At 44.8% G+C, this 26236-nt stretch overlaps 1 non-coding gene across 1 annotated transcript; it reads left to right on the forward strand.

The window, feature by feature from the left end:
* Positions 1-5951: 5951 nt before the first annotated feature.
* On the forward strand, positions 5952-6058 carry LOC132347146 (U6 spliceosomal RNA). Its single transcript, XR_009497103.1, has one exon. It is a non-coding gene; the product is annotated as a U6 spliceosomal RNA (small nuclear RNA).
* Positions 6059-26236: the final 20178 nt, after the last annotated feature.

The following is a 26236-nucleotide window of genomic DNA, read 5'->3' on the forward strand; positions in this document are numbered from 1 at the left end:
AGCATCTTGAAAGATCATGATGTCGGGTGGCCAGCTCACTGCTTGGTGAGGTTAGAATGTACAAAGTGAGTGGAGAAGGGGCAAGTGACAGCTGAGTGAGGAAGCATGAAAGCCTGGGAAACCATGTGAGGGATTTCAGAACTGTCCCTGGGGACAGAAGGGATTGGATTCCGTTTCAAGTAGAAAGGTGACATAGACGGATCTGTGTTCTGGAAAGGTCATTCTGGCTGTGGAGAGGAAAATGGACAGGATGGAGATAGATTAGAGATGAGGAGATCCAGGAGGAGGCTCTGGACATAAAGCAGAAGAGAGATGACCAAGCTGCGCAAGGGCAGAGCAGGAGAGGCTGGAAAGGAAGCAAGGGAGGTGGGCGTTGTTTATTCGCAATGGATGAATATTTATTTTTAAAAGTTTTCTTAAAAAAAATACAGCAAGTGTGAGACATGTGATCATTCTGACATCCCAACAACATATGTTACAAGAAAAGGTGTTGCATCGATTTTTATGATGGGCTCTGATGAAAGCTCACAAAAACCACTTCAAAATGCTGAGCACGCAGCCAACCTGAGAAAGCCCACTGCTGGTGCTGAGATCAGGCAGCCAGCGTGGCAATGGAGTTATGGATTCCTGAAGATGAAAGAAGATACCAGCCATGACCGGGGAACAAGACATGGGGCAAAGGCAGCTGTCAGCATTTTGTTTTGGCTGCCCTAGCAAACTAATACATAGATATACTACAAAAATCACAATTTTCAGATGATTTCATACCGCTAATACTTGAATTTGAACATGGACTTGCTGTGGAAACTCATGCTTTAACATTACCCTACATGGTTTCCCCTTTTGCAAAGCAGGTTAGGTTTTAGGCATATGTTGTGAAATTATTATTTTTTGAAGTAAGGTTGCATGAAGATATTATCCCTGGAGTGAGTTCCAGTTTCATCTTCCATCTCCAAGTGGTTCCCTTATCCCCAGTCAAAATCAGTACTTTTTTCCAAACACAATAAACACCAGCTATGCCATGAACTTAACTGCAGCTCTAGCTATGGTTTATTAAATTTGCTTTCCTATGACCAAAATAAAGACATACAGAAAGGAATGAAGACTTAGAGCCCTCATATACACCATTCTCCATCTACTACATTAGTAATTATAACTTTTTCCAGTGTATCCAGACAGAATTTGGGGGTTGGTGTGGGAACAAATATGAAGAAAGTGGGATAATGGTGGAAAGAACATAAAGTTGGATCAGGCTGAATTGTGGATAGGGAACCACTATCCACAGAGATTCCAGGTTTAATGGTGTAGTTTGGGAAGGCTAGAAAGGACTTTGTTCCGTTGATTGGTTGGCTGAAACATGGACTAAAGGTGGCCTATACTAAATGAAGTTGAAATGCCAGAACTACCTTGGTTACCGCACAAATACCACACAAATTTTGTTTATTAACATAAGGTCATCTGAATCAATATTTTTGTCCTTTCTTTTTTAAATTACAGTAAGTCCCTTACATACGAACGAGTTCCGTTCCGAGAGCACGTTCTGAAGTCCAGTTTGTTCATAAGTCCAACAAAGTTAGCCTAGGTACCCGAATGGCTTTATAGTACTGTACTGTAATAGGTTTATAATACTTTTCACACAACTAATACATAAAAAACAAACACAAAAAATAAAGAAAACATTTTTAATCTTACAGAACAGTACCTTGAAAAGTACAGTAGTACAGTACAACAGCTGGCATACAGGGGCTGGCACCGAGTGAACAGGCAAGAAGAGTCACTGACTGGAGGAGGGAGAGGAGGTGGGAGATGGTAGAGCTAAAGGATTGTCAGCAATAGGAGATGGAGGGCAAGCTGCAATTTCACTCACGCCTGATGTTGATGGAACGCACGTTCGCAACTTTGAAAGCTCGCAACTTGAAGGTTCGCATGTAGGGGACTTACTGTACAGAGAATCTGTGATTTCAAAAAGTTCTAAAACCCTAGGCTAGACAAAACCAGGTTATGCAGAGTAGTTTTACAGTGGTCATGAAAGCAAAGACTTATTGGTGCAATTTTCTAAACTCTTTAAAGAAAGTCCCTGCTCCAAACCAACATTAATAGAGGGAAGCCCGTCATCCTCCAGGTCTAAGAAGTGCGCTAATTCATCAGGCAATTATGGCTCTTCTAGGTGCTCCCAGGGGCATTTGGAGTCAGCAAAGTATCAGACAGAAATTATCTTCTATATCCTCCCATGGCAGAGGGCTGCCAGGTCCCTCCTCTTCTCTGAACTCCCCCTCAACTGAGAAGAGCAGGACCTTCCATCTGTGTCTCTATCTTCTGTGCTCAAGTCCATCTGGGCTGCCACAGGGACCACCACCATCCAGGGTCAACCACATGTCAGAGTGGTAATACTGTTGCCGTGGATAGCGGCCCAAACTCCAACACCTCCTGTGAGTTTAAGTCTCCCCCGAGAACATTCTGTACAACATTAGGAGTCCATTCTCTCTTCTCCGTGCCTTCATTGCCCATGGCTCTGCAGTGATGATGGCCTGCTTGGAAACAAAGACCTAAACCCCACTGTATGGGCCCCACACATATCATTCCTCACAGCCCAGACCAAGCCCGTAGATGGATGGATGAGGGAACAAAAGTTCCCAGAGGCTGGAGAGCTGCCAGGGGCCATGTGCGGGAGGTTGGAATCTAGGCCGTGCCTCTGGATTTCATTCTAGAGACAAGGGTAAGGACGGGAGGGTGAGGAGAGTACATTCTGATTCCAGGACATGTGGTTGAGACGGCTCCCTCCCTGCCCAGCCCCAGGGTCCTCTCTCGGGCCTAAGCTGGTTTTCACACCCTTGGTTTCTTCTCAGCCCCAGGCCCTGGGAGGCCTCAATCTGCTTCACCACCCACAATGTGTCCTGAGGGATGTCTCCTTCCAGGCCTGCTCTGCTGTCAGGTGTCAGGTTGGTCCCAATTACTCTGCTGTCTGTTGCCTCTGAAGATGCACCTACAGGCCTTCGCATCGGAAGGTCCTAGAGCTGCAGCCAGCAAGGGACGGGATGGGAGAGTCACAGACGTAGGACTCTGAGAGCTCATGGTTTTCACGGTTGCAGGCCAGGTGTCATGGAAGGCCATGGGGCATACCCTAAAACTCTGCTGCTTTGTTCTTCTTCCTAGAAGGGGTGTACCAGCCCTCCTTGTGCCCTGCCAGGGAGGACCAGACCGGTACCGCATGGTGAGGCCCAGGGATGGGGGTCCAGGAGCGCACAGAGCAGGAAGTGCAGCGAACAGGAAACTCTGGTGGCAGAAAGTCGAATCCAGGGTGAGATGTTGCCAGACAACTTAGCTCGGCAGAGACTCAAGCTCATGGGGAAAATTCAGAGACTTGTTTACTGGAGAAGAAGTACCAGGAGGGTCTTGGTCACAAAGAATAAAGGAAAAGCTCTGTTTGCAGACATTCTCTCATTCACGCATTCATTCAGCAAACATTTCTGAGTGCTCCCCTATGCGAGGGTGGGTCTGAGGACCCAGAGAGCAATTGGATTTAGTCCTTGCCTTCCAGGGGTCTCATTCCCATAAAGAAGAAACCTGATTGGAAAACAAAGGTGTAAAGTCAAAAGCCCCCCATACTTATCCCATCCCTCAATGTAAAAATGTTGGCACACATTTATTCAGAAATTGTTCTGGGGTTATACAAAAAAAACCAGAACAGAAAACACTAGAAACACACTTGGCAGGCCGCACAGCCCCACGTCTGGAGGAACGTGCACAGCGGCGTTTCCAGGTGACCAGTGCTGGGTCGGGGAGAGCTGGTGAGCCCTGAGGGTGCGGCGGAAGCAGGGGGAGACACTGCGGGGAGACACGTGCTCCGAGCAGGTGGCGGGACGCTGCTGCAGGGCTGGGTCGCCGAGCCCACCCGTCAGGTTCCCTCTGGGCCCCCCGGGGTCTGGACAGTGCCCTGCACCAGCGAGGCTCGGCCTGCAGAGGACGCGACAGCGCATTGGAGCCCCGAGGGATATCGCTCACACACTGTTCTGAGTCCCAGGGCTGCCTCGGGGGAAGGCAGCGTCGGAGGTGATGCTCGTTGCAGAGCCCTGGGAAACGGACACAGACAAGGAGCGGAGGGTCCAGGTCTCACGGTGAGCCGGGCGGAGGTGGACAGGAGCGTCTCCTCCAGGCACGGACAGGGCTTTACACTGCATCCCACGCCTGCCATATGCTTCGCTGGGGCCTCCTGCAGAGGGAGACGGGAGAAAGCAGCCCCCGCAGAGCCTCACGGAGCCCACGTCAGCCTGGGACAGCTCCTGGGACAGCTTGGCCGTCCTTCCCAAGCACAGGGAATAGAAACCAGCTGGGACCAATGAGGGGCAGCGGCCTGGGGAACCAGCTCGGCCTCTGGATTCGATCCCGGTTTTCTCAGCACCTCTCAGCTGGATGGTCTGAGTCCTAACCCCTCTACCTGCAGCTTCCTCTTCAATAAAATGGAGATCATAAGACCTTTCTCCTGGGTTTTTGGGAGAATAAAGTGAGGGCATGTATATAAAATGCTCAGCCCAGGGCTGCCATCTAATAAAAACGATGACAGTGACGTTCATGAGAATGGTGCACGGGGCATTGCTTTAAGCACTTTGTGTGTCACCTTATTCATTCCTCCTAACAGTTCTAGGAGATAGATATTATTATGATCCCCATATTTGGAAACGAAAGTACAGAGAGGATAAGTATAACCTCTTTGTTGCCCGAAGTCACAAAACGAGAAGGGAGGTGAAGCTGGTGGAGCTGGAAGGGAGGTGAACCCAGGCCATCTGACCCCACTCCCTATGGCCTCAATCACTGGTGTGCACAGCTCCGTAAGTAGCAGAAGTGGTGATGGTCTTATCGTTTTGCCAACCTTGTAAGTTTACTGTGAGAACTAGAAATAAAACATAGAACGTTCCTAGAAAAGTCTGTGGGTATCCAAAACCTAGTAATGAATAATTAGCACTACTATCACAATTATTATCATTCTAACTAAGGCCAGTGGAAAGTGTGTATCTTGGCCCCCTTATAAAGTTCCTGTATGTTATCTATTGCTGCAATAATGCTATATAGCAAGTCCAGTAAGTCCCCTACATATGAACCTTCAAGTTTCAAACTTTCAAAGATGCGAACGTGCATTCGCATATCCAATCATGTAAGTTAGTTCACGTATCTGGCGTCCATTGTCACATGTGTGCATCCTCTACACGCCGTTGTGCTTTTGTGTAGTTTACTGTACAGTACTATATAGGGTACAGTAGTACGTTATCTTTATTTCAAGCCCAGGATGTCCAGAAGTAAGCGTAAAAGCAGTGGTGATGCAGCTGGTACTGTACTGTACTTTTCAAGGTACTGCACTGTAAGATTAAAAATGTATTCTTTATTTTTTCTGTTTGTTTTTTATGTATTATTTGTGTGAAAAGTATTATAAACCTATTGGAGTACAGTACCGTATTACAGTACAGTAGCCGATTGTGTTAGTTGTGTACCTAGGCTAACTTTGTTGGACTTATGAACAAACTGGTCTTATGAACGCACTCTGGGGACGGAACTCATTCGTATGTAGGGGACTTACTGTACCCACAAAACTGCAGTGGCATGCAGCAACAAATTCAGTGCACAGTCTGTGGGGTTTGGGAGCATGAGCTATGCTCAGTTATGTAACCTGGCCTCACTCACATGGCCTTGGTTAGAATCTCCAAGGAAACTGTGTTCTGCTCTGCTTATCTTTCAGCCCAAAGCAGACTAGCCCAGGCACGTTCCTGTGGTGATGACAGGAGGGCAAGAGCAGTAAACCCACCTGAGTGAGGGCTTTTGAAGCTTCAGTCTGCATCCCATTTGCTAAACCCTAGGGGTCAAAGCAAATCACATGGCCAAGCCAAAAGCCAGGTGGGAGGGCCCTCCACAGTTACAGGGAAAAGTTTGTGGATGAGGAAGGGTAAAAAAAATCTATTACAGTGCTCACTTCGGCAGCACATATACTAAAATTGGAATGATACAGAGAAGATTAGCACGGCCCCTGTGCAAGGATGACACGCAAATTTGTGAAGTGTTCCATATTTTTGTTAATATACAGAAATCTGTTGCATTTCTATTCACTAACAGTGAACTCTCAGAAAGAAAAATTAAGAAAACAATCCCACTTACAATTGCATCAAGAAGAATAAAATACCTAGGAATAAAGCTAACCAAGACAATAAGAGACCTGTACTCTGAAAACTATCAGACACTGATGAAAGAAACTGAAGATGACACAAACAAATAGAAAGATACAGCATGCTCATGAATTGGGAAAATTAATATTGTTAAAATGACCATACTACACAAGGCAATTACAGATTCAGTGCAATCAAAATACCAATGGCATTTTTCACAGAGCTAGAACAAATAATTCTAAAATTTGTAAGAAAACATAGAAGACCCCAAATAGCGAAAATAATCTTGAGAAAGAACAAAGATGGAAGAATGACACGCCTTGATTTCAAACTATACTACAAAGCTATAGTCATCAAAACAGTATAGTACTGGAACAAAAAGACACATAGATTGATGGAACAGAATAGAGAGCCCAGAAATGAATCCACACTTACGTGGTCAGTTAGTCTATGACAAAGAAGGCAAGAATATACCATGGGGAAAAGACAGCCTCTTCAATAAATGGGCAGCAACATGCAAAAGAATCAAACTGGACTACTTTCTCACATCATATATAAAAATAAATTCAAATGGATTAAAAACTCAGTTGTAAGAACTGAAATCATAAAACTCCTAGAAGAAAATATAGGCAGTATATGGTCTTAGCAATTTTTTTCTTTTTTTCTTTTTTTTTTTTGGATCTGTCTGCTCAGGAAAGGGAAACAAAAGCAAAAGTAAACAAATGGGACTACATTAAACTAAAAAGGAAATGATCAACAAAATGAAAAGGCAGTCTACTGAATGGGAGAAGATATTTGCAAACAATATATCTGATAAGGGGTTAATATCCAAAATATACAAAGAACCCATACAACTCAACCTTGACAAAGCAAACAACCCAATTAAAAATGGACAGAGAACCTGAATAGACATTGTGACAAAGAAGACATACAGATGACCAATAATCATCAGGGAAATGCAAATGAAAAACCACATGAGCTATCACCTCACACCTGTCAGAATAGCTATTATCAGAAAGACAATAAATAACAAGTGTTGGTGAGGATATGGAGAAAAGGGAACCCTCATTCATTGTTGGTGGGAATGTAAATTGGTGCAGCCATTATGGAAAACAGTATGGAGGGTCCTCAAAAAATTAAAAACAGAACTATCATATGATCCAGGAATTCCACTTTGGGGTATTTTTCTGAAGAAAATGAAAACACTAATTTGAAAAGATTCATGCACCCCTATGTTCATTGCAGCATTATTTACAATAGCCAAGATATGGAAGCAACCTGTGTCCACTGATTGATGAATGGACAAAGATATGATATATATATTCCATATACACAATGGAATATCACTCAGCCATAAAAAGGAATTAAATCTTGCCATTTGTAGCAATATGGATGGGCCCAGAGGGTATTATGCTAAGTGAAATAAATCCCACAGAGAAACACAAGTACCATATGATTTCACTTACATGTGGAATCTAAAAAAAAAGAACAAATAACAAAACAGAAACAGAGTCATAGATACAAAGAACAAATCAGAGGTTGCCAGAGGGGAGGGGAGTGGGGGGATGAGTGAAATAGGTGAGGGAGATTAAGAGGTGCAAACTTCAATTTGCAAAACAAATGAGTCACGGGTATGAAATGTGCAGCATGGGAAATATAGTGAATAATATTGTAATAACTTTGTGTGGGTATGTATGGTAACTAGACTTATCATGGTGATCATTTTGTAATGTATAGAAACATCACATCACTACGCTGTGCACCAGGAACTAACATAGTGTTGTTGGCCAATTGTTCTTTGCTTAAAAAAAAAATCCGTCACAGTTGCAAAACAAGTAGCTTCCCTCTGAGTTGCCACCAGTGTAATTACCTCCTGCCCAGGGTGAACCTACCACTTTTTTGTTGTGGTTCCTGAACTCCCTGTGCTCGGTCAGCACCATTAATCCCTCTGAAGTCAGCTTGTTTAATCATTATTTGCCAGACACCATGGGAGGCACTGAGAACATACCTGTCAACAAGACAAACAAGGTTCCCGCTCTAATGGAGCTAATGTTCCAGCAGAGGAGACATGCAAAAAAAATACCTAACATAATTTCAGATAATGAAAAATTCTATGAAAAAGTTAACCAGAGGGCTTCCCTGGTGGCGCAGTGGTTGAGAATCTGCCTGCCAATGCAGGGGACACGGGTTCAAGCCCTGGTCTGGGAAGATCCCACATGCCACGAAGCAACTGGGCCCGTGAGCCACAATTACTGAGCCTGCGCGTCTGGAGCCTGTGCTCCACAACAAGAGAGGCCGCGATGGTGAGAGGCCCGTGCACCGCGATGAAGAGTGGTCCCCACTTGCCGCAACTAGAGAAAGCCCTCGCACAGAAATGAAGACTCAACACAGTCATAAATAAATAAATAAATAAATAAAAGAACGTGAATTTCTAAAAAAAAAAAAAAGTTAACCAGAATTACTCGATAGAGAGAGGCTGAGAGTGGTCTTAGAGGACAGTGACCTTTGAGATTTACATCTGTATCCTCAGCCCTAAGCCCAACTGGCTAACATGGAATTAGGTTTCAATATATGTGGAAAGGAGCATGAACGGATGGATGAACAGATGGATGGATGGACGGACGGACGGACGGACAGACGTACAGACAGACGGGTGGGTGGGTGGATGGATGGATGGATGGATGGATGGATGGATGGATGGATGGATAAATGGATGGATGGACGGACAGACGGACGGATGGACGGATGGGTGGGTGGATGGATGGATGGATGGACGGACGGGTGGGTGGGTGGGTGGTGGATGGATGGATGGATGGATAAATGGATGGATGGACGGACAGATGGGTGGATGGATGGATGGATGGAAGGATGGACCGACAGACACTGGGACCTACCTGGCACTTCCTGCCATTGCCTCTACTCTCTCTGGCCCACTGGGGCCAAGAAAGATCATAGAGAGAAGACCCAGTTCCCTCTCCATGTCTGGACAGCCAGCCCTGAGACCTCAATTAAGTGTCTTCTCCACAAACCCAGTGGCTGGGGCATCTCAGCTCTCCGTGGTTAGCAAAGGGATTGCCTTCCTTCTGAACTCCCTGCTCAGTGTTGGAAAAACGTCCTCAGAGCTGATGCTGCCCACTGTCCTTTTGGAGAAATTCAGACCCACTCCTTTTGAGTATGTTTAGGTTGTAGGGGGCGGGAGTGAAAAGGATGTGAAGAAACATGGGACGTTGCCAGCTCTGGTCCCGCCCCGCCCAGATTTCCCTGAGCAAGAGCCACAGGTTCACTGTCCCAATATTTTGGCTTCTCACCAAAATGTACCGAATAACTAGGCGCTTCATGTGTATTTACTCTTCACAATAACTCACTGAAACTGGTTACATTGCCTCACTCTACTGAAAAGATGGTGATTTTCTTAAGGTCACCAGTATAGAATGGCAGGGCCACCACGCAGAGGCAGTTTTTCTGAAGCAACATGGTGGAGTGGAACTCAAACAGTCCTTCCTAGTCCAATAGACATGGATTTAAATCCACATTCAACCACTTCTTAGCCCTGTAACTGGGGCACACTGCGGTAGAGTTGAGTGTAACCGTGGCAATTCAAATCCTAGAAACTCGCAGATTCAATCAAGTCAAAAGTGTTTTACAAACATGTTCTAGCAGAGGGCATCTGCTGGAAGCTCATGTTGGGGGCTTACATTTTTCTTTTTTAAAATACTTACTGAAGTGACTGACAAAGTATATTTAAAATCTGAACGAAGTAATAAAAATCAGCAGTCTTCCCAATTGTGTATGCCTATAAGCAAAAAATCATCCTAAATGACACCTCTCCTTCACAGACCCGGTGGCCCATCGAACAAAGTCTCCAGATACGCATTCTGCTCGGGATGAGGGGCCTGGTGCTCCCCGGGGATCCTCTTCACCCCAGCCTCTCTCAGATTGTAGGTGCTGAAATTCGAGGCGGACGAAAAGCTGGAGGAAGCAGGCGGAAGGAAGGGTCTTTGAGCCGTTCTCTGGGGCAATCTGTACCATGGAAAGTTATTTTTAATTTGTTCCATATGAATCGTGAAAAAAACATGAAACATTCAGGGGGTTTATCATAATTCTCTATGAGATAAATACTGTGCTCTGCAATAAAAAAATGGAAAATATGTATTTAGTCCAAAAACTCCATTTAAAAAAAAAGTTAACATAAGGAAATAATTTCCTAAAGAGCCTTTCAGTCTGAGACCAAAGACGGACTCAACCATCTTAAGGATACAGATCAGATTTATCACTCCAGTTATGTCCCTCGACTAGGACAAACTTAAGCCGTGAGTTTTCCAAGCAGCAAGATTAAATTCTGAAGAACCCAAGCATGTGCTCCACCGTGCTGTGCATCTAAAGCCTTGCTCAATCCATGTCCTGCAGTCCCACATACCCTGCTTCAAAATTACTAGCTGTGGAACCCTGGACAAGTCACTGAGTATCTCTGAACTTCAGTTTTCCTATTACCATAATAACTACCCTCCATGGTAGGTAAGAAGATAAAACGATATAACAGAGCTTTGTTTGGTGAACCATCTAACTTATTTAGAGATGTTAGCTACTATTGCTTTTGTGGACTGAAAAGCAGACACAAAATATTTCCAGGACCTATCGGGAGCTCAGCAATATGCTAGACACTAAGAAAACAAACACAAGAAAAGCAGAAGATGTGGTCCCTGAGTCCAAGGAGCTTGTAAGCAAGTTTTCAGACATAAAGAGGAAACAAAGAGAGACTCATGTAAGATAACAAATAAGCAAGTTAGTATTTTTATGAAACGAAAATTAGTATCTTAAGATACAAATGACTAGAAGATTCTGGTGAGAGTTAGGCACATGTGTGTGGCTACAGGAAAACACAGCGGGAGGGAAGGCAGATGCCCAATGAGAGGTGAGCAAGATGGAGAAGACATATCTTAGACGTCAATTTGGCCAAGACAACGAGATCTAATTTTCCCTCTGGTCCTGGTCATCCTCCAGTCAACGCACACCTCCCAGATGTGGCCGTGGCCCAGCCAGGCTAAGTCAGAGGAAGACTTGGAGAAAGCCTGGTCTCCAGGCTGGCCATGGTAGAGTCACCCCTCTGGACACAGGCTCCCCATCTGCAAAACAGGACATCAGTGGCCCCACCCCCCCAAAGGGAGGGGCTTTGAGAGAGGTCATGCAGACTGTGGAAAGGGGACTAAGGACCACCTGGCCCGACAGGGGAGAAACAGACCAACTGGGAGGGAAAGGAGATGAGGAGGAAAATGCACTGAGTTCCTGCTCGGTGCCGGGTACCCTGTTACGTGCCTTGTTGCACATTTTCCCACTTAATTCTCTCAACTGGAGTTGAAATTAATATTCTCATTTTACAAAGAAGGAAATGGAACCTCATAGCAGTTGAGAGACTAGCCCCAGATCCCGTTCAAAGGAGAGATTTGAACCCAAGTCCTTCAGACACCGAAGCCCACACTCTTTATGGCTCCCAGAGGAGGTGGAAAGCCCTGGGCTGGGCAGACGTGGCAGGGAGGCCTCCACTCTGCCTTTTCCTCTTGGTTGAGAGAAGAGAGGCACTCCTTTGGGGGCGCGGAAGGAGGAACCAGAGGACTGCAGCTTAAGAGAGGCTCACGGCTCCCCCATGACAGAGGGGAGCATCCCAGGGGCCCAGCCCGGGTGGCCCCAGCTGGGGATACACTCAGTCCAGGGATGAAGATGGGGCACCTGACGACGTGCTCCCTGGAGGGCATGCGTGGCCCTGCCCTGGGGTCCAGGACCAGTGTAACCGAGGGGCTGGTCTCAGGGACCACCAAGGGGAAGCAGCACCGGGACACTGGGCCCAAAATTCGGGGAGGACTTTACTTCTGAGGGTGCTCAGCCAGATCAGAAGTGGGAAGAAAACTGAAGTTACAGGCAAAAAATGCAGGAACCAGCATGCACAGGCAGCCTGCATGTAACAGGTGGGCAAGGGTACAACAAGCCACAGGAGAAGCAAGGCCCACCTCCTTGCAAGAGCAAAGCTAAGTAGTTTCAAACAGTATTTTCACACTGGCACAAATTTGGAAAAAGGGAATAGAATTCAATAATCTACGAATTTTTAAAATAAAACATGATTTCAAAGAAATTTCACACATGAGGCAACCTCTGGAGCTGCCCCCGAAAAATCTCCCAGCCATTAGGCTGTGTGATGGGAATTTTCTGAAATAAAATCAGAGGAGACAAAGAGGAGGCAACACAAAGGGAAGGCAGCCAGGCCAGTCCTCAGGGGAGGCCGGGCTGGAGGCTGGAGTTAGATACCCAGTGGATGAGGAAGGGGGGCCAGGAAGACAAACAGGTGAACAAAGGACTGGCCTCTCACGGCCCATTTACACAAATTTAGAAGAGTGTCACCCAGGCAAGAGACATCTCCCATGCATCCAAGGATTTAATGTGAAAGAACTTGTCAAACTGCAGGTGTGTGTAAACTGCAAAGGGCTCCAGGACAGAAGGAATTAGCATCTTAATTATGCAGCACTAACCTGGGTGACCTTGCCTGTGTCTTGACTGGTCCTCTCTTCCCTAACCACACCTCCCTCCTCTGTAGCTCCTCCCACCTTCCAAGCTGATGCCCCACCCACAAAGATCTGCCCCTCTGCTCTCCTGGTCCACCAGTGGCAGATGTGAGCTTTGCAATAGTTGCTCCCTTTGGCCACTGTTTCTTAGACCCACAGTCCAGACACATGGTTCTGGCTGAATCACGTCTGCTGCTCTGGCGACTCTGGGAGAGACGGGTCCACAGCCTAATGGGACTGGGAGAGAAGGGAGTCCAGAAACATGCACAAGGGTACCTGCTGTGGGTTGAATTGTATCCCCCCAAAATTCATATGTTGAAGCCCTAATCCTCAGATCCTCCAAATGTGACCTTATTTGAAAATAGAGTGGTAGTTGTTAAGGTGAGGTCACATTGGAATAGGGTGGGTCCCACATCCAACGTGACTTGTGTCCTTATAAAAAGGGAAAATGTGGCGACAGACACACCCACGGGGAGAACACCAGGTGAAGATGAAAACAGATTGGGATGATGCTTCTCCAAGCCAAGGATGCCAAAGATTGCCAGCCAACCAGCAGAAACTAGGAGCGAGCACGGAACAGATTCTCCATCACAGAGGGAACCAAGCCTGGCAATGCTTTAATCTTGGAGTCTGGGCCTCCAGAACTGTGAGGCAATAAATTTCTGTTGTTTAAGCCACTTAGTTTGTGGTACAGTCGGCCCTCCAGATCCGTAGGTTCTGAATCCTTGGATTCAACCAACCCCATATCAAAAATACTTGGGAAAAAAAAAAATCTAGAAAGTTCCAGAAAGCAAAACTTGAATTTGCCAGGCACTGGCAACCATTTACATAGCATTTATATTATACTAGGTATCATAAGTAATCTAGAGATGATTTAAAGTATACGGGAAGATGTGCATAGGTTATATGCAAATACCACACCATTTTATATAAGGACCTGAGCATCTGTGGATTTTGGTATCAGGGGGATCCTGGAACCAATGCCCCACAGATACCGAGGGACCATTGTTCTTTTTAACAGCATCCCTAGCAAACTACTAAATGCCCAACCTCTCACACCAGGGTCAAAAAGGGCTTAAGAAAGTAGTATGGCTTGAGCCAGGTCTTAAAGAATGAAAAAGAGGATTCCAGGTAGAGTAGGGGCATGAAGGTTGTTCTGGGCAGGGGAAAGAAGACAAGATACAGCATGAAGATGTTCCCAATGAGCCACTGCTTGCTTTCCTGAGTGTCTAACTCCTGGAGAAAGAGGGGGCTGACAGTCTCAGTGGCACACAGCAGGACCCAGAGGAAGGGCCTTGGAGATGTAGAACAAATCTCTGGTTTTACGAACAGGGAACTTGAGGGTAAGGGAGGGGAAAGAAGCCACCCAGAGTCACATGGGGACAGGGCCCAGCCAGAAGTAGAACCTGGGACTCCAGACACCACTTGGTACCTTCTGTTTACAACATAATTGATGCAAATGGGCTATGATTAAACACAGACTTCTCTTTAAATCAAGGCTCATTAAAAGAAAAAAAATTATCCATGGGTTTTTTTGCAGCAACATGGATGAACCTAGAGATTGTCATACTGAGTGAAGTCAGACAGAGAAAGACAAATATCATATGATATCACTTATATGTGGAATCTAAAAAAAGGGTACAAATGAACTTATTTACAAAACAAAAGTAGAGTCACAGTTGTAGAAAACAAAACTTATGGTTACCAGGGGGTAAGGGAGGGGAGGGATAAATTGGGAGATTGGGAGTGACATATACACACTACTATATATAAAATAGATAACTAATAAGGACCTACTGTATACCACAGGGAACTCTACTCAATACTCTGTAATGACCTATATGGGAATGACCACTCTTTAAAAAGAGTGGATATATGTATGTGTATAACTGATTCACTTTGCTGTACAGCAGAAACTAATACAACATTGTAAATCAACTATACTCCAATAAAAATTTTTTAAAAAGAAGAAAGAAAAAAAGTATCCATGGCTTTTGTTGGTATCACACAAAATATTTTGTTTTCCAGTGTAATCAGTATAACATAAACTTGGCTCATAGCGAGATTCACACAGGAGAAGCTGCAGGCCTGGCACAGCCTGGGATGCTGTCACCTGCGAAAAGGGAGCTGTTTCTATCAGGGGTTCTCACCAGAAAAGGGGGTTTCGCCTTCCTAAGGGCGTCCTGCCCTGGACCAGAGAGGGAAACAGCGTCCGGTACTTCCCAACCACAGCCCTAATCACTTTAACACGTTTGTTTTTCTGCTCAGATTAAGGCCGTCGGGGACTCACTCTTCTTCTAGCCAGATTTAGGGAGAAATTTTGCTGTAAAAGTCATGGGGTGGTTGCACGGGGAAGGTTCCAAATCCTGTGTGGGTTCACTGGGCTCCTCCACCCGGAGGCCATGAGTCCCGGGCCAGGCGGACGGGGTCCATCCAGGAGGCTCCTCTCCTCCAGACACCAATAGGAAGAACTCAGAATTCGCGGTGGCAGCCTCAGCCCGGCTTCTCCTCTCCCAGGCTGTGTGACACAGGACAAGCCCAACCTCATGAGACGCAGCTTAGCGACCTCACTTGTACGAAGGCAGAGTGCTGGCCAGGTGACCTTGACGTTCCTCCCCTCCCCATTTGTAAAAGTGCTGTGCTCATTTTCAAATAAAAATATTAGGATTAAAGATCAAAATGGGCTTGCGTTTAGGAGCCAGTGACGTAAGCTGTCCTGATTCCCCTCTTCTCCACCCTTCTCCTCTGTGACCTTCCCCCTTCCTCTCTTCCTTTGCTTCAAAGTTAATCCCCTCCTCCAGGAAAGGGGAGAGGACAGAACCAGTGTGCATGTCCATCCTGTTTGGTCCCAGGCCCCTGGCTCTGGACTAAGCCTTTATGCAGTATCATCACTTCATTTAATTCTCAGAACTCTAGGAAGGAGCTATGTTTGTGCCCATTTTACATATTTGAAAGCTGAGGCTCATGGAGGTAAAGCAGCTTTGAGGTCTGGGTCTTGATCTCTAAACTAGCTCATCCTCTTTTCTAATTTGACCCTGCATCATAGTACCAAGTTGTACCTGGGATTCCTAAATCTATCCCCTTCTGCCTCCCCAGGGTCAGGTTCAGGCCCCCATCCCCTCTCTTCTTCACTGTTTCAATCTTACCCATCTAACTCTTGCCATCCAGCTTCTCCCATCTCTGCAAGTTCCCTTGTCCTCTTGAAGGTCCGACTCAATAGCCTTTCCTCCAGCCAATGCGCTCATACCATCAACAAATTCCCCAGTCTCAGGACACCAGAGGCCTTGTTTACCGGTGACTTTCTTCCCTGTGCTTTTGATTACTTCTCCTCTGCCTCTTTCACTCTGGAGTATAATGGAGGAAAATCATGGACTTAGAGGCTCATCCCCAATCAGCTACTTCTAAGTCTCACTGATATTTTTTTCCCTAAATCTTTCTCTGATTCCATCTATTCCCTGCCCGAACCTTCCATGCTTCCCCATAAACTACCACCCGGTTGGAAATAACAGCATCATGCAAGCTATCCACCAGACACAGGGGACGGGCGCAAGTATTTTGTGGATTCATCACAACGTGCTTACAGGGGAAAATAAAAATCAGGTCATCTTGCTTCCTTAAGAATGCTGATCTGAATGCAAAATTCAGATGCCACAGAACCACACTGTTTATTCAGATAGATGCCAAGAAAAAAAGCTTAACCCTTCCTAACTCAGAATAAATTTCCCTCGGCTAGAAAAGTGATCTCTTCTCAGGGGTCTGGAATATATACAATGTTTTACAAAGGCTAAATTAACATCTTTGAATAGAAGATGTATGAAAGGGGCATTAAAGCTCTAGATTTTGAATGCAGTATTACACGATAGAGTAACATCTAGAATGGAGAAGATTTTCTATTCCAAAGTGTTAAGGATATTATGAGATTCAGCTTCCAGTTCTGGCCGCTCCACACTTTAAAAATATCCCCTCTTTCTTCTCAAGTCCTCCTAAATAAAGTAAAAACTTTTTTTAAAAATACCTTAGCCAAGAATACTTAGAACTGGTCATAGCCAGAATATAAACAGTTAACAAGAAAGATGAGAGAGAGAAAGAGGCAGCAGGGTGGTGCTAATCTTATATTGACAATTAAAGGACGAACCAAAGCATCATACACAGAAAAATCAAGTCCAAAGTAACAAAGGGAGAGTTAAGTCCTAATGAAAACCCACTGACTGTTGCCTCTAATAACACAGTTTTCATGCACTAAGAGGTATGAGAGTGTGTCCAAAATTGAAGAGCTCAAATCATTGCCTTGTTTTCTGTTTCATCATTATTGAAAGAATGAGGTGATGTCATGTATACACAGGGTCTGCCTTAGTCCTTGGCACCTGGTAAGCATTTCATCATTTTTAATGCTTTTCAAAGTCAAGTTCAATAGGTCCTTTAGAACTCTCATTCTTATTGGCCACTTGATTGGAGGAACAGACCTATTTATTGAGGGTCTATTGTACATTCATCACTCTACAAGGACTTGTAAACTGGGGTGTGTGGGTGCAACCCATGTGATATTTGGCATGAAATGATTAAAGAGCTCTGCCCCCCAGCCTCCAACCATGGCAGGATTTATTTCTAATAGTGTGATGCATGGTGTCTACATTTCTACCCGACGGCAGACCCTGTTTTCAGCTCAGACTCCAATAAGGAAGTGAGTCTTGCTACCAAAAGACATTCACAACACCCCTCCTTTCTCCACAGAGCAGCGGAATTCAACACTGAAAGAGAAGAGGTGGGAAACTAAGAACAGAAGGGAAGCCATGCCTGCATTCACAAGAAGCAGGCAGCCAACAGTTCCGGCAGAGTGTTGAAGGAAGCTACCTCCCTCAGAGCTACAGGGGAAGTGACTGCACAAAGGAAAATGGAGCAAGTACACGCAGAGACGGGACAGATACAGACTCCTATACAGGAAGACGCCGTGGAAGCAGGTGGGCATCACAGAGGATGGGCAGAGGAGCCAGCCCTCTCGGACCGCGTCACACTGGTTACCAGTAACTCCTGATAAGGGGGTTCTCAACCCTGGGTGCTCTGCACAACCATCTGTGAAACCTGCTTGGTTGCACCCTAGCCTGACCTAATTAGACCCTCTGGAGGTGGTGCCCAGCATCTCACAAATATTAAACGTCATTATCCTGCCTTCTGACCACCACCTCCAATTCTTCCGTATCTTTCCTGCCTTCCTTCTCTTTACATCTGTCTTTGACCTTGAAGAGACCTCCAGGTCCTGGATCCCTCCATTTTCCCACACCCTCCTGGTCTCTCCTCCTTTCTCTCCCAATCTGAAGTCTGGATTAGTCTGTGGTCTTCAGAGAAACAGAGCCAATAGGATATAGAGATAGAGACAGACATAGAGACAGAGACAGAGACAGAGATAGAGAGATGATATAGAGACAGAGACAGACAGAGACAGAGAGAGAGATTGATTATCAGAGATTAGCTCATGTGATTAAGGAGGCCAAGTCCCAAGGTCTGCAGGGCAAGCTGGAGCCCCAGGAGAGCCAGTGGTGCAGTTCTAGTCTGAGGCAGGAGAAGACTCATGTCTCAGCTCCAGCAGTCGGGCAGGCGAAGCTCCCTCTTACTCAGTCTTTTAGTTCTAGAATGGTCCTCAACGGATTGGATGAGTCCCAGTGACATCGGGAGGACAATGTGCTTTACTCAGCCTACCTATTCACATGTCAACCTCATCCAGAAACATCCTCACAGACACACCCGGAACAATGCTTGACCAAATGTCAAGGAATCACGAGGCCCAGCCAAGCTGACACAAAGCAAACCATCCCCATGATAGCTTCTGCCATCTCTGCCAGGTGAACTCCAGCCTTTCTGAATTTCTACACCCAAGTGGCTCGGCGCTCTTGGGGGACAGTGCATACCCTGGAGTGGGACCAACTACAAGATCATCTCTCCAACGCCAGCTGGATCCTCAGCCCCTCCCTTACACCTCTTTGCTTATCCTGACTCACCTCCAACCCAAGTTCCTTCAATAATTATTCCACTCGTTTACCACTCCTCTCAAGTTCCCTACTAAACCCCTCTCATGGCCCTACTACCTCATGCCTCCCGAATTGTAAACCCAAACATACCCACTCCCATAACTACTTTATTCTTCCCAATTTTCCAAACTTTTCTCCACCTGCACTTGATGTCCACTACTATCATTTCCTCTCCTCTATCTGCAATATCTATCTATCTCTCCCCCCTCTCCCCCATCCTCTCTCTTTCCTGCTTCCTTTCCCTCAAACTTCAAACATGCTCACTTCTCTCCCATCCTGTGATTGACAGAACAATGCCCCCACCCAGAATCTGTGAATACATTATTTTATACAGCAAAAGGGACTTTGCAGATTGATTAAATTAAGGACCTTGTGATGGAGAGATTTTCCTGGATAGTCCAGGAGGACCGAAATGTCATCACAAGGGTCCTAATAAGCTGGAGGCAGGAGGGTCAGAGTCAGAAGATGTGATGACAGCTGCAGAGGTCAGAGTGATGCAAAGAGGGGACCACGAGCTAAGAAATGCCGACAACCTCTAGAAGCTGCAAAAGGCAAGGAAGCAGACCCTTCCCTGATAAGGAATGCAACCCTGCAGATGCCTTGATTTTAGGACTTGTCATCTCCAAAACTGTAAGAGAATAAATCTGTGTTGCTTTAAGCCACTAAGCTGGTGCTGATTTGTTACAGCAGCTGTAGGAAACTAATACACATCTTAAAGATAACCTCCCTTGATTCAAATCCCTCTTTAGGCCACCATCCACACTCACCTTTCCTTCTTATACAAGCTTCTAAAATTAATCGTCTGACCTCCTCTCTCATACTTCCTCACCTTCCATTCACTCTTCAACCTACTGCTTCCTGTCGCATTCCTACTGATGCGGATTTTATAATTTATTAGTTATAATAACTCATTGTCAAGTGCAGTGGAAACCGTCCAGTCATATCTTATTATGGCTACTCGATGAGGTTACTGAATGGGGCAGGGGAGGGGTTTGACTGCCACCCATATACTCACGCCCTGAAATCTACAGCTCCAGCCAGACCTCTCCCCATGTGCACGTCCACTGCCGGCTGCACATTTCCTTACAGGCTCCCACTGGAGCCTCAAATTCAAGTTGTTCAAAACAAAACTCATTTCCATTGCCTTGCCCATTCCCCGCCACCCCCCACCCCCCGCAAAATAAAAAAGCCTTTTACTAATTTATCTCAGTTTGAATTACAACCAGAAAACAAGTCACCGATTATCAACCCAGGGTTCATCTGCGATTTCTTGCCCCTCCTTCCGTCACCCATATCCCATCAAGCTTACCAGTCTTACACCCTATCTCCTGAATCCATACATTTCTCTTCATTCCCCACGGTTGCTATTTCATTCAAGGTCACCATTATTTCTTGCCTGGAATTACCTCAATTTATCTACCTGCTTCCATGCGTATTGACCTGCTATCCCCACTGCAACCAGAGTCATTCATCCAAAGTGCAAATCTGACTACTTACTCCTTGCTGACAACTTTCTGTGGCTTCCTGGATGAGACAGAGCAAGCTGTGTGGCTTACAGAGCCCTTGATAAACTCATGCCAACCTACCTCTCCAGCCCCATTTAACTTCAGCCTCTGTCTCAAGCGTCATGCACCAGCAGCAACGCATCGACCCAGGTATTCCCTGCTCCCATGTCTTATTCGTATCCTTCCAATTCCCTTCTTACAGTTACTTATCCTTCAAGACTCAATTGAAGCATCCAAAAGAAAACTTCTCTAGACTCTCCCAGGCTGAGTAAGGTTCCCCTCCTCCACGCTCCCGGAATGGGCTTGCCAGCTCTCGGCACGGGGCCCTGTGCGGAGCAGGCAGTGCTGTCGATGTTTGTTGAGTGAATAAGTGAACACATGAACAGTCCATGCTGGTTAAAGGGTGCACTGATCCAGGTGAGAAGCAGAGGCTCTAGGAGCACAGTGGAGGGTGCCTCGCCCGCCTGGAGAGTCAAGGAAAGCTCTAAGAAGGAAACAGCAGATCTGAGCTTGGGAGGTGACTTAGGGGAAGGAGAGGCATTGTGTGCTGGGCAGATAAGCAGAGGCAGCTTCCCAGGCACGTCACCTGGAAAGCATCATTGCCCAGGGACCCTGCTTGTTCTAATCCTCTGCAGCCACCATCTTGAAATTCTTCACTTTTGAACATGGAGACCTGCGTTTCCATTTTCACTGGACCTACAATGTAGGCACCTGATCGTGCCGATAAGACAAGCTTGTCCAAACGCAAAGGGCCAGGAGAGCCTTTGAAAGGGCTCATCGGGACCCCTGAAGGCAGCTCCAGTCTGATTGGGCTCCTCTAAGCCAGACACTCAGCCACAGTAAGAATGAATGTGTTCTCCCCACCCCATGCATCCTGATCTATTTATAAATGTTTAGAGTTTAGGAGGGAAACACCAAATCCACATTTCCAGGCCTTTTTCTACGCAAGACTTAAACGTGCGTATCGTGCAAATCAAATCCATATGTTTCAGATTCGTTTACACTTTGTTCATCAGAAGTCCCTCCTACTCCCTCCCCAGGAGGAAGTTCTCACATCCAAGAAGGCGTCGAAGCTCTCCTGGAGCTTCTGAGTTTAAAGAAAAAGGGAGGGGATTTGAAAACTCTGAATCTGACTAAAGAAAACTGGATTTAAACCTCAAAAGTTTCAATTACACTTTGCAGCTCTACATCCCCAAGTTAACGCAGCTCAACTCTGTCCCTTGAGTCACCCCAATAACCCTGTGGCAGGCACGGCCCCCAAGGAGGGACGTTTCCTCCCAGGGAGGAGGTGGGGCCTTGATTGTGCATTAGGAACTGGAAACTCGGAGGAAATCATATCGACAGTTGCTTGAGAAAAACTAAGCCTCTTGCTCAGACCACTGCGTTTAAAATCACAAATCTTTAGGACTGAAAGGGATCATTGAGATCATCTACAGTAATAACTACCATGTGCAGAGTACTTTACACTTGATAAATCACTTTCACACTCATTTTCTTATCTAATCCCCGCAGCTATTTTGTAAGGGATGGAGATGGCTATCATCACTTTCAGTTCAACAGCTAGGAAAATAAGGCTCAGAAAGGTTAGGTGGATTTTCCAAGCTCACACAGCAAACAGCAGCAATACCAGACCCAGACTCATGGTCTTGACACTCCCCCCCACCCCAACCCCGGGGCTTGTCCTCGACCCCACTCACCATTTCTCAGGATGAAAGAAGGCCAGCCACGCCCAAGCCCTCCCTTGTCTTGCCAACGTCCGCCCAGTTCCAGGCAAGGGTGACACAGCCAGAGCGTCCACCTCCCTGCATGGCGTCCTTTCTGCCTCTCTCAGCCCCCCTTTCTCTCTTTATTGGAGGAAGTCAGGGAGGAATTCTCCTTTCAGAGAAATGGCTTTATTGTTTCTGACAATGCAACACCCGCCCCTTGGAAATAGCCATAAACAGAGCAATTCAATTTAACCTATGTATCTTTCCAATTCTTCCACAACCTGGTAAAGTAGATATTCTGTAACCTATCTTCCTCAAAGAGGAAACTGAGTGTCAGAGAGGATGAATAACAGCCTCTGTGACATAAACGGTAAATAGCTAACAATGCCAAGACTTAAACCAAGTTTTCCGACACCAAACATAAAGATCTTTCCACTAAGACACAATGATGGCATTTGGCTCCCATCCCATGAGGACAGCCAGTGGCAGAAAATGGAGCCGATGGAAGGAAAAAGGGAGAGAGGAAAGATATCTCTCTAGGCCTGCAAATGGGACAGATTACTATAGGTTTTGCCTATTTGGCCAGGATTATTAAAAACTGCAGGAAAATCTTATGCACAAGGAGCAAGACAGACTGAGAGGAGGGACTGGGTTGGCTTAGAGCAAAATCTGAGAAGCACGTATGTATGTGCATACAAAAGACACGTAGTTTTACCTCTTTCAAGTATATGCAAACTAAGCTATAAATTAGTACTAATCAGTACCCCTGAGGTGAATTAATTAAAAAGTTATAATTCACAAGAGGCCTACATTACTTGATAATGTATCACCAAAGCTTATGAATATGAGAATTAATTACTTGGCCCAGATGTTGAAGGAATGTTTAATTTCCTGATCTCTTGGTTTCAAGTATCCGCTGATTTTATCCAGCATTGAAATGAAACTAACAATTATTATGTTTACTCAATTATTATTTTAACAAACAGTCATCATTTATTAATGAGTTAATATTCAGTGTCTTGCTGTGCTGATTATACATATCATTTCATTTAACCCTCACAACAACTACGTAAGATGGACATAATTATCATCATTTTATATGTGCTAAAAATAATATATATATATATATAGGCTCTGTGATCTAAGAAGCCAAAGTTACACAAATTAAATAAAGTACTGCATACACAAATTTGTGTCTGCCCAATTCTGCCCATGGCAATGACCTTTGCTCCAAATGAACCCCTTGACAATTCTGGATTATGAAGCTTCAAATGACTGAGAATTTATTCCAATGGCTTTGCCTGGTTTTCATTCAAACTTGGGAGTACATTTAAATCTCAAATCTACAGGCACATAAGTCCATTCATTTCCATGCTATGTGTTCATTCCTAACTTGTTTCTAAATTCTGCTTTAACCAAAATCAAAATCAAATGTTTCTTCCTGGTAGGTAGTACAAATATGGAGCCAAATTCCAGTCATCATTGTGAGGACTGGGGGAGCAGAATGAATGTAAACAAGTTATATCCACAAAGTCCCTACGCCCCACTGCATGCAGCTGCAGGAAAAAGGAAGCAGCGGAGAAAGTAGAATTTTTTTAAAAATATGGATTCCATGTGGTTCTGAGTTTTTAAGATGTTTTAAATTTTAATAGTAAGTTTTTATTTTCTATCATGAACATATTTTTCTTTTGTAATAGGAAAATGCATGTTAATTGTTGAAATTACAAAGGACAATTTGGCTGGGTATAGAATTTTTGAGTCATAATCCTCCCAAACTTTATAGATGCTATTCCATTGACTGCCTTTTTATTTTTTTAATTTTTATTTATTTATTTATGGCTGTGTTGGGTCTTCGTTTCTGTGCGAGGGCTTTCTCTAGTTGTGGCAAGCGGGGGCCACTCTTCATCGCAGTGTGCGGGCCTCTCACTATCGCGGCCTCTCTTGTTGTGGAGCACAGGCTCCAGACGCGCAGGCTCAGTAATTGTGGCTCACAGGCCCAGCTGCTCTGCGGCATGTGGGATCTTCCCAGACCAGGGCTCGAACCTGTGTCCCCTGCATTGGCAGGCAGATTCTCAACCACTGTGCCACCAGGGAAGCCCCCCCATTGACTGCCTTTATCCAATGTTGTAGACAGAAGTCTGAGGACTCCTTGACTTTCTCCCACTATACTTTTTTTTTTTTTTCTGTCAAGTTTTTTAGGATTCTTTGGTTGTCCATGGAATTCAATATTTTCTCCAGGATATGTAAAACTGTTTGTCAGATTTAATTAAATCTTCTGGATAAAGTTCACCTGACAGGTTCACAACTTACTTGGTTTTAGAAACATTTTATTCTGTATTACTTTGAATATTTTTGCTGATTTGTTCTTTAGGCCTAGCAGTTATTCTTTTTTCTAGTCCATGTTTATTTACATCATCTTTTCTCTGATTTTTTACATCTGTCATTTTTCTCTCCATCCATATTTCACTTTGATTTGGTGCTCTATTATTATTTTTGTACAACCCTGAATTTCTACTCTGCTATTATTGGTTTTACTTTATTTTCTGGAGTCTGTTTTATCCAGTTGTGGTAATGCAATTTCAATCAAAATACAATGGAATATCTTGGGAGACTTGACATCCTAAAGATTATCTATAGGAATAAATCTATTAAACTAAATGGGGGCTTCCCTGGTGGCGCAGTGGTTGAGAATCTGCCTGCCAATGCAGGGGACACGGGTTCAAGCCCTGGTCTGGGAAGATCCCACATGCTGCGGAGCAACTAGGCCCGTGAGCCACAACTGCTGAGCCTGCGCGTCTGGAGCTTGTGCTCCACAACAAGAGAGGCCGCGATAGTGAGAGGCCCGTGCACTGCGATGAAGAGTGGCCCCCGCCCGCCGCAACTAGAGAAAGCCCTCGCACAGAAACAAAGACCCAACACAGCCAGAAATAAATATAAATAAATAAATAAATAAAAATTAAAAAAAGAAAAACTAAATGGGACATTATGAGGGAGGGAATGGGGAAGAGTAGAAATAAAATGAGGGAATCCATGCAATAAAAGATATTAAAATGAACTTTAAAACTAAAATAACAAAAACAGAAAGAATCATAGCCTCTTGCCAATATAGGCAGGCAAATCAATGGAATGGTATAATTTTGTTTCAGCTGGGAAGAAAAAGGATTCCACTTGGCAAAGGCAATGAAACTCCTTAGGGAAAAAATACCATACTAGAACCCTGACTTATATTTTATAATCTAAGTTCTAAATGAATTAAAGATTTCATTTTTTAACACATAAGAATACTTAGATAAAATTGATCAGTATTTACATAATCTTCATATATAAGAAGACGTTTGAAGTATATCAACAAAGATAAAAACCATAAAGCAAAATCTAACAAATTTAGAAAAATAAACATTGAAGGTAATGGGAAAAGATACAAATGAGAATTTTTTTAAAAAGGAAAGAAAAGAAGAGAGAGAGAGAGGGCAGAAGGAGGGAAGTGTAACCGAGCAGGAGACTGTGGGGTCTTCCCAGAACAGGGCTTCCCCCATGCCCTCTGCCTGCCTTTTGTCTGTACAAAAACTTTAATCAAAGAATAAATTTAATCAGAGAAGTGAGAAAATGCAGAAAGAAAGGAAAACAGTCAAGCAAGACAAAATAATATTAGTTTGGCCATTAAGCAAAGTCAAGGACATTTAGTTCCTCCTCAAGGGCTGTAGATAATATTTGGAACCATGTCCTTTGAGCTGTTTTGCAGATACTGAAACTCCCACCAGGTGGAAGAAGTGAACTGTATGCTGCCCACAATGACACAGACCCCAGATCGGTTGGAACCAGAAGGTTAATGATGTTGACTCCTGATGACCTCACCAGCAACCAATCAGAAGAATGTCCACGAGCTGGTCACACACCCCACAATGCCTCTCCCTCACCCTGTCTTTATAAACCTTTCCCTGAAAGCCTTTGGGGAGTTCCAATCTTTTAAGCACTAGCTATCTGGATTCCTTGCTTGTCGCCCTGCAATAAACGCTGCATTTTCCTTCACCAAAGCCTGGTGTCAGTAGATTGGCTGGCTTTACTGTGCGCGGGCAAGTGGACCCAAGTTTAGTCCAGTAACAGAAGGAAGGAAGGAGGGAGGAAAAAAGAAATATGTATGGCCCAAAACTTAAGAGAAATAGTTAACCTCACTATAATCAAATCATTGATTATAATCAAATCATTATAAATGGAAGGTAACTCTTAACATGTTCTCAGCTTTTATCTCTTGCTTCAGAAGCTCTATTTTTATGCATTTGTGAGATGTAAAAGGATTTAATT

Source organism: Balaenoptera ricei, chromosome 13 (genome assembly GCF_028023285.1).
Source record: "Balaenoptera ricei isolate mBalRic1 chromosome 13, mBalRic1.hap2, whole genome shotgun sequence".
Taxonomy (NCBI): Eukaryota; Metazoa; Chordata; class Mammalia; order Artiodactyla; family Balaenopteridae; genus Balaenoptera; species Balaenoptera ricei.